The 8,829-nt window shown below is 41.6% G+C and overlaps 1 protein-coding gene across 2 annotated transcripts in view; it reads left to right on the top strand.

The window, feature by feature from the left end:
• The first annotated feature begins 3,879 nt into the window (after positions 1 to 3,879).
• The window catches only part of Tbce (tubulin folding cofactor E), a 36,695-nt gene continuing 31,745 nt past the window's right edge, over positions 3,880 to 8,829 (top strand). For both annotated transcript variants that reach the window (XR_004115428.1, XM_031359716.1), the window contains exon 1: positions 3,880 to 4,002. The gene's annotated coding sequence lies outside the window, so the exon portion shown is untranslated. The remainder of the gene's footprint in view (positions 4,003 to 8,829) is intronic.

The raw sequence follows: 8,829 nt of genomic DNA, 5'->3' as shown, positions 1-8,829 counted from the left end.
TTATTTTGAGATATGTTTCATTGAATTTTTCAGGCTGCCCTTGAACTTTTTAATCTTCTAGCATCAATCTTCTGAGATACTAATATTCCAAACCTACACCAATTATCTCATCCCTTTTAATATCCACTTGCTATCTCTGACCAAACATTTGGTTACTATAAGGTAAAACCTTGAACTGTATTGTTAAACTTAGCAGATAATTCGCTTCTGCCAAACCCTGAGCTAAAGACAGCATCTGAGAGTAAAGATGACTCAGCAGGGAAGAGCAGTTGCTGCTCTTGTAAAGATCCCAGGTTTGATTCCCAGCACCCTATCACACAGCTCATGACCATCTGTAACTCTAGTTCTGGAGGTTCTAAACTCAGGCTGTTGTACAGCCTGAGAGCACCAGGCAAACAGGTGGTGCACAAACACTTGCAGGCAAAATTCACAAAACATTTTTAAATGTTGTTAATTTTTTTTTTTAAAAAAGAGGGAGACCTGGAAAGGGTGGGCAGTGGAAGGGGGTCAGGGTAAATAAAATTTTCAAAATGAGTGGGGGCATGGTGGCATATATTTAATCCCAGCATGCTGAAGGCAGAGCCAGGAGGATGTCTGAGTTCATGGCCAGCCTAGTCTACAGTGAGTCCCAAGACATTGAGGACTTAATAGAGATATGTTGTCTCAAAACAGACAAAAAAAATAAGATAACATTTGAAATCTATAAATGAGAGGCGTGCACAAGAACCTAAGCAATAGAAACCAAGGTTACTTGGCATCATCAGAACCCACCAAGTCCTGGATACCCCATAATGTTGGAAAAGCAAGACTCTGATTTAAAATCACATCTCATGATGATGATAGAGGACTTTAAGAAGGACATAAATAACTCCCTTAAAGAAATACAGGAGAACACAGGTAAACAGGAAAAAGCTCTTAAAGAGGAAATACATAAATCCTTTAAAGAAATACAGGAAAACATAACCAAACAGGTGAAGGAATTGAAAAAACCATCCAAGATCTAAAAGTGGAAATAGAAACAATAAAGAAATCACAAAGGGAGACAACCCTGGAGATAGAAAACCTAGGAAAGAGATCAGAAATCATACATGCAAACATCACCAACAGAATACAAGAGATAGGAGAGAGAAGACATGATAGAAAACATTGACACAACAGTCAAAGAAAATGCAAAATTCAAAAAGCTCCTAACCCAGGAAATCCGGGACACAATGAGGAGACCAAACCTAAGGATAATAAATATAGAAGAGAGCGAAGATTCCCAACTCAAAGGGCCAGTAAATATATTCAACATAATTATAGAAGAAAACTTAAGACATGCCCATAAACATACAGGAAGCCTACAAAACCCCAAATAGATTGGTCCAGAAAAGAAATTACTCCTATCACATAATAATCAAAACATCAAATGCACAATATAATATTATATATATATATATATATATATATATATATATATATATATATATATATGAAAGGATATTAAAAGCAGTAAGGGAGGGGGCTGGAGAGATGGCTCAGCAGTTAAGAGCACTGATTGCTCTTCCTTGGGTCCTGAGTTCAAATCCCAGCAACCACATGGTGGTTACAACCATCCATAATGAGATCTGATGCCCTCTTCTGGGGTGTCTGAAGACAGCTACCGTATATTTAACTATAATAAATAGATAGATAGATAGATAGATAGATAGATAGATAGATAGATAGATAATAAATAAATAAATGCATCTTTTAAAAAAGCAGTAAGGGAAAAAGGTCAAGTAACATATAAAGGCAGGCTTATCAGAATTACACCAGTCTTCTCACCAGAGACTATGAAAGCTAGAAGAGCCTGGGCAGATGTCATACAGATCCTAAGAGAACACAAATGCCAGCCCAGGCTACTATACCCAGCAAAACTCTCAATTACATAGATGGAGAAACCAAGATTCCCATGACAAAGCCAAATTTACACAATATCTTTCTACAAATCTAGCCCTACAAATAGTTGATGGAAAATGTCAACACAAGGAGGGAAACTACACACTAGAAAAGGCAAGAAATTAATCTTTCAACAAACCCAAAAGAAGATAGCTATACAAACATAATTCTATCTCTAACAACAAAAATAACAGGAAGCAACAATCACTGGTCCTTAATATCTCTTAATATCAATGGACTCAATTCCCCAATAAAAAGACATAGACTAACAGACTGGATACATAAACAGGACCCAGCATTTGTAACCCTGTCACAAAGAACACACATGGTATGTACTCACTGATAAGTGGATATTAGGCAAAGAGCTTGGAAAACTCATGATACAACTCATAGACCATATGAAGCTCAAGAAGAGGGAAGACCAAAATAAGGATGCTTCAGTTCTACTTAGAAGGGGGAATAAAATAATCACTGGAGGTAGAGTGGGAGGGACTTGGGAGGAATACTGGAACATGTTCTTGTGTAAAACTATAAAAATTCAAATAATCTCTTCTACAGAAAGTCATTCAGGGTAAAGTCAATAAATGTTTCCGGGTCAAGGTCACTTGAATTTGGTTCAGAATAGCCTATCTCTTCTAGCATATGTTTTATATCAATAATTAATTGAAAAACATGGTGTTAAAATAAATGTGGAGATACTGGCATGGTGGTCCAAGCTTGTGATTTTAGCACTTGGTATATGGAGGCAAGATATTAAAGAGTTCAAGACCAATCTTGACTTCAGCAAGTTTTGAGGCCAGCCTAGGATATATCTTCGTCTCAAACCAATCATCACCAGCACCTTCGTGAAATGTCCTTAAAAGAGCTCTCATCATGGGGCTGAAGAAATGGCTCAGCGGTTAAGAGCACTGACTGCTCTTCCAGAGGTCCTGTGTTCAGTTCCTAGCAACCACATGGTGCCTCACAACCATCCCTAATGAGATCTGATGCCCTCTTCTGGTGTATCTGAGAACAGCAACCGTGTACTCACATAAAATAAATAAATAAATCTTAAAAAAAAAAAAAAAAAAAAAGCTCATCTGAAGTTCTATATTTCTATTTAAGACTTGCCAAATGATCCTAGTAACTTAGCTCCTCCAGGCAAGAGTGAGATGTTCTACTTCTACTGATAGGATTTCAAACAGGAATAGTTCTGGAAGCTTATTTTTCATTAATCATTGACAGCAGATTCACTACAAGGTTCTCTCTTACTGCCGAGCAATAAAACAGATTTGTCTTTAAATATGTCTACCAGCAGAGTTGTGCAGTTCCTCTTTGGTTGAATAACAGCACTCTTTTGTTACTCTTTTCGTGGTGATGTGTGATCAAACTGACTTGGATCCAACAAAGCCAGAGCTCTCCACCTTAAGTTTCTGTCCAGCTTCAGGTATACTGACCCTGTGAGAGGCCAACTGCTATATGCTTATGTACATAGCATCTTAAATTTGTTTTCAACGAAATAGTTACTGGCTCTTAACATCTAAAAATAAGTCAAAGCACCACCAAAAAACCCGATTCATGGCAATTTCTTGTTTACAGTGGTGATTTTAAAACAATGCGTTTACTCGGATTCTCCCTTATGCCTTAGCTGGTTAACTTTTCCTTTGCACAACACTACACCTTTCTATGTAACTACGAACTCCCTACGGTGACAGAGTACCCATAAGCATGAAACATTTTTGTTTTTTAGACAGGGACTTGTTAAGTCAAGGCTGAACCCCCCTCAGCTCCTTCCACCTGGTCTCGCTCTTGCCTCAACCTTCCCGGTGCTGATTGTAATAGGCATGAGCCACCACGCCCAGCTACAATCTGGGCTGTCCTGGATCAACTACAGTACGCAAATTCGGCGGGTAGCAGTTTCGGGGTCCACCGTACTAGCACTTCGCGACCATGGGGTTGGCTTTTGGGTAGGCTAAAGTGGTTTTCATCACTTCCTCTACGGGGGTGGGACTTCCGGGATGCAAATACTTCCGCCTAGAGCGGAAAGCTTCGCCGCTGAGGGTGTGTGAGGGCCTCTGGGAACTGACGACTGGCTGAGGGAAGGTGAGTTTCGCGAGGCGGTGGAGCAAGGGAGCGAACTGCCCAATGGGTCTGGGTTGCCTCAGTGTGCGTTCTGCTCCGAGACTTCTCTCCGATCGGCTGGGCCCCGTAGTGGGCTGACCCGGCGGAAGGCTAGTGCGCCTGCGCCAAGCGCCCCGCGCTTGCTTGCTTGTGTGTGTGTGTGTGTGTGTGTGTGTGTGTGTGCGTGTGTGCGTGTGTGCGTGTGTGCGTGTGTGCGTGTGTGCGTGTGTGTGTGCGCGCGCGCGGGGGTGGGGGATTGCTTTTGTTTTTCATTTTGCTCTTTTGTTTGTTTGTTTGTTTTTCCCTGTCTGCGTCGGGGCGTGGATCTCAAGTGATGCTGCCACGATGCCCATGTAGAGGATAGCCCTCTCTTCTTTTAATGATTCTGGTGGACAGCTGTCGCGTGGAGGGTGGTGGGAGGGCAGAGGGGACTAGGGCAGAAGGTTTTTTTTTTTTTTTCCTTTTTTTATTGGATATTTTATTTATTTACATTTCAAATGTTACCGCCTTTCCCGGTTTCCCTTCCGGAAACTCCCTATTTCATCTTCCCTCCCCCTGCTTCTATAAGGATGCTCTCTCCCCAGACCTCCCACCTCCCTGGCATTCCCATACACTGGGGCATCGAGCCTTCACAGGACCAAGGGCCTCCCCTCCATTGACGTCCAACAAGGCCATCCTTTGCTGCATATGGGACTGGAGCCATGAGTCCATCCATGGGTACTCTGGTTGGTAATTTAGTCTCTGGGAGCTCTGGGGAAATCTGGTTGGTTGATATTGTTCTTCCTATGGGGTTGCAAACTCTTTCAGCTCCTTCAGTCTTTTCTCTAGCTCCTCCATTAGGGACCTCATGCTCAGTCCAATGGTTGGCTGCAAGCATCCACCTCTGTATTGGTCAGGCTCTGGCAGAGCCTCTCAGGAAACTGCTGTATCAGGCTCCTGTCAGCAAGCACTTCTTAGCTTACACAATAGTGTCAGCGTTTGGTGACTGTATATGGGATGGATCCCCAGGTGGAGTAGTCTCTGGATGGCCTTTCCTTCAGTTCTGCTCCACACTTTGTCTCTGTATTTGCTCCGTGAGTATTTTGTTCCCCCTTCTAAGAAGGACTGAAGCATCCACACTTTGTTCTTCTTTCTTCTTGAACTTCATTTGATCTGTGAATTGTATCTTGGGTATTCCAAACTTTTAGGCTAATATCCACCTATCAGTGAATGCATACTATGTGTGTTCTTTTGTTACTGGGTTACCTCAAACTCAGGATGATATTTTCTAGTTCCGTCCATTTGCCTAAGAATTTCATGAAGCCATTGATTTTAATAGCTGAGTAGTACTCCACTGTGTAAATGTACCACATTTTCTGTATCCATTCTTCTGTTGAGGGACATTTGGTTTCTTTCCAGCTTCTGGCTATTATAAATAATGCTGCTGTGAATATAGTGGAGCATGTGTCCTTGTTATATGTTGGAGCATTTTCTGTGTATGTGCCCAGGAGTGGTATAGCTGGCTCCTCAGGTAGAACTATGTCCAGTTTTCTGAGGAACTGCCAGATTGATTTCCAGAGTGGTTGTACTAGTTTGCAATCCCACCAGCAATAGAAAAGTGTTGTTCCTCTATTTCCACATTCTCACTAGCGTCTGCTGTCACCTGAGTTTTTGATCTTAGCCATTCTGACTGGTGTGAGGTGAAATCTCAGGGTCATTTTGATTTGTATTTCCCTTAAGACTAAGTATGTAGGGCAGTGGTGGCGCATGCCTTTAATCCCAGCACTTGGGAGGTTCGAGGCCAGCCTGGTCTACAGAGTGAGTTCCAGGACAGCCAGGGCTATATAGAGAAACCCTGTCTCGAAAAAACCAACAACCGCCCCCCCCCCCAAAAGACTAAGTATGTTGAACATTTTTTTAGGCGCTTCTCTGCCATTTGAGATTCCTCAGTTGAGATTTCTTTCTTTAGCTCTGTACTCCATTTTTAATAGGTTTATTTGGTTCTCTGGAGTCTTAAGTTCTTGAGTTCTTTGTATATATTAGATATTAGCCCTCTATCAGATGTAGGATTGATAAAGACCTTTCCTAATATGTAGGTTGCCGTTTTGTTCTATTGGCAATGTCCTTTGCCTTATAGAACCTTTGCAATTTTATGAGGTCACTTTTGTAAATTGTTGATCTTGGAGCATGAGTCATTGGTGTTCTGTTCAGGAAATTTTGCCCTGTGCCCATGTGTTTAAGGCCCCCACTTTCTCTTTTTTTTTTTTTTTTTTTTTTTTTTTTTTTTTTTTTTTTTTTTTTTTTTTGGTTCTTCGAGACAGGGTTTCTCTGTATAGCCCTGGCTATCCTGGAACTCACTCTGTAGACCAGGCTGGCCTCGAACTCAGAAATCCACCTGCCTCTGCCTCCCAAGTGCTGAGATTAAAGGCCACCACCGCCCGGCTCCACTTTCTTTTCTATTATATTCAGTGTATCTGGTTTTATGTGGAGGTCCTTGATCCACTGGGACTTGAGCATTGTACAAGGAGATAAAAAGTGAATCAATTTGCCTTCTTCTACATACTGACCTCCAGTTGAACCAGCACCATTTGCTGAAAATGCTGTCTTTTTTCCACTGGATAGCTTTAGATTCTTTGTCAGAGATCAAGTGACCATACTTGTGCAGGTTCATTTCTGGGTCTTCAATTCTATTCCATTGATCTACCTGCCTATCTCAGTACCAATACCATGTACTTTTTATCACTATTGCTCTGTAGTACAGCTTGAGGTCAGGGATGGTGATTTCCCCCAGATGTTTTTTTGTTGTTGAGAATAGTTTTTGGTTATACCAAATGAATTTGCAAATTGCTCCTTTTAACTCTATGAAGAATTGATTTGGAATTTTGATAGGAATTGTATTGAATCTCTAGGTTGCTTTTGGCAAGATGGCCATTTTTACTGTATTAATCCTGCCTATCCATGAGCTTGGGAGATCTTTCCATCTTCTGAAATCTTTTGATTTCTTTCTGTAGAGACTGGAAGTTCTTGTCATACAGATCTTTCACTTGTTTGGTTAGAGTCGCACCAAGGTATTTTATGTTATTCATGACTATTATGAAGGGTGTCGTTTGCCTAATTTTTTCTCAACCTTTGAGTAGAGGAAGGCTACTGATTTGTTTGAGGTAATTTTATATCCAGCCACTTTGCTGAAGTTGTTTATCAGGTTTAGGAGTTCTCTAGTGGAATTTGTGGGGTCACTTAAGTATACTATCATATCATCTGCAAATAGTGATACTTTGACTTTATCCTTTACAATGTGTATCTCTTTGAACTCCTTTTGTTGTCTAATTGCTCTGGCTTGGACTTAGAGTGCTATATTGAATAGGTAGGGAGAGAGTGAGCAGCCTTGTCTAGTCCCTGATTTTAGTGGGCTTGCTTCAAGTTTCTCTCCATTTAGTTTGATGTTGGCTACTGGTTTGCTGTATATTGCTTTTACTCTGTTTAAGTATTTGGGTCCAGAGAGTTGTGCCACAGTGTTAACTCCCAGGCGCAGATGGCGGGAGACAGGAAGGATCCTGTCCCCAGTTGCTCTGTGGTTCCTGAGCCCTGGGATCTCCTGAGCCCTAGGATCTCCTGAGCCCTGGGATCTCCTGAGCCCTGGGATTTCCTGGAGGTTCCCTTTGGCCAGTTATTGGAGGAAAAGTGTTTGTCTCAACTGTGAACCAAGGTGTAACAGCACTCCTGGGAGACCAGCTATTTCTGGGTGGGATTTCAGAGCTGAGAGAGGGTCTCATTCTGTAATCCAAGGCGGTTTTGGAAATATCGGAGGCTGTCCTCGAACTAGCTCCAGCCCTTTTGCTTTGCTTTAGCCTCCCAGTGCCCTAGCCAGCATGCCGGGCAAATGAATGAATTAACTAATTTTTAAAACAGGGATTCACTGCCAGACACAGGGCTCACATTTAGCCCAGGATGACCTCGAACCCATGGCAATCCTCCAAACTCAACCTCCGGAGCTCTGAGATTACATCTTAAGAAGAACATTTTTTTGTTTTTGTTTTTGTTTTTTTGTTTTTTGGGTTTTTTTTTTTTTTTTTTTTTTTTAGTTTTTTGAGACAAAGTTTCTCTGTGTAGCCCTGGCTGTCCTGGAACTCATTCTGTAGACCAGGCTGGCCTCAAACTCAAAAATCCGCCTGCCTCTGACTCCCAAGTGCTGGGATTAAAGGCATGCACCACCACCACTGCCTGGCTACTTTTTCTTTTTTTAAGATTAATTTTTATTTTATTCGTATGTGTATTTTGTATATAATGTATGTATGTGCATCACATGTACGCAGTACATCAGGAGGCCAGAACAGGGTTTTGAACCTGGTTTCGCTGGATGAGCAGCTAGTTCTCTTAACCACTGAGCCATATCTCCAGGCCTAGTTTTAATTTTTCTATGTGCTCATGTTACGGGTACTGTTGTAAACACAGCTTACTACCTGGAACTTTTGTGTGTTTTGTTTGGTTTTTGAGAAGTCTTTATGTAGTCCTGGCTGTTTGGAAGCTTAGTGTATAGACCAAATTGGCTTGAAACTCACAGAGAATTTCCCACCTCTCCCTCTAGAGTTCTGGGATTAAAGGTATGGGCCACCACACCCCAATGCAGATAATTTTATAAATCATAGTTTTTATTAGGGTCTATAAAAATATTTAGAAGATTAAGTTGCTGATACAAATGTGGCCTGATGTGGACAACCTCTTCTTCCACAGTGTCCTTGAGATCACAGGAGTCAGCCATGCCAGACCATTTCCTCCTTGTTTATTATATGCTGCAGGATTTCTGACTCGGTATCCCTGCCCTCATCCATC

This window comes from Mastomys coucha, unplaced genomic scaffold (genome assembly GCF_008632895.1).
Source record: "Mastomys coucha isolate ucsf_1 unplaced genomic scaffold, UCSF_Mcou_1 pScaffold7, whole genome shotgun sequence".
Classification (NCBI taxonomy): Eukaryota; Metazoa; Chordata; class Mammalia; order Rodentia; family Muridae; genus Mastomys; species Mastomys coucha.
The sequence above is the reverse complement of the archived record's forward strand: the minus strand, read 5'-3'. Positions and strand labels throughout refer to the sequence as shown.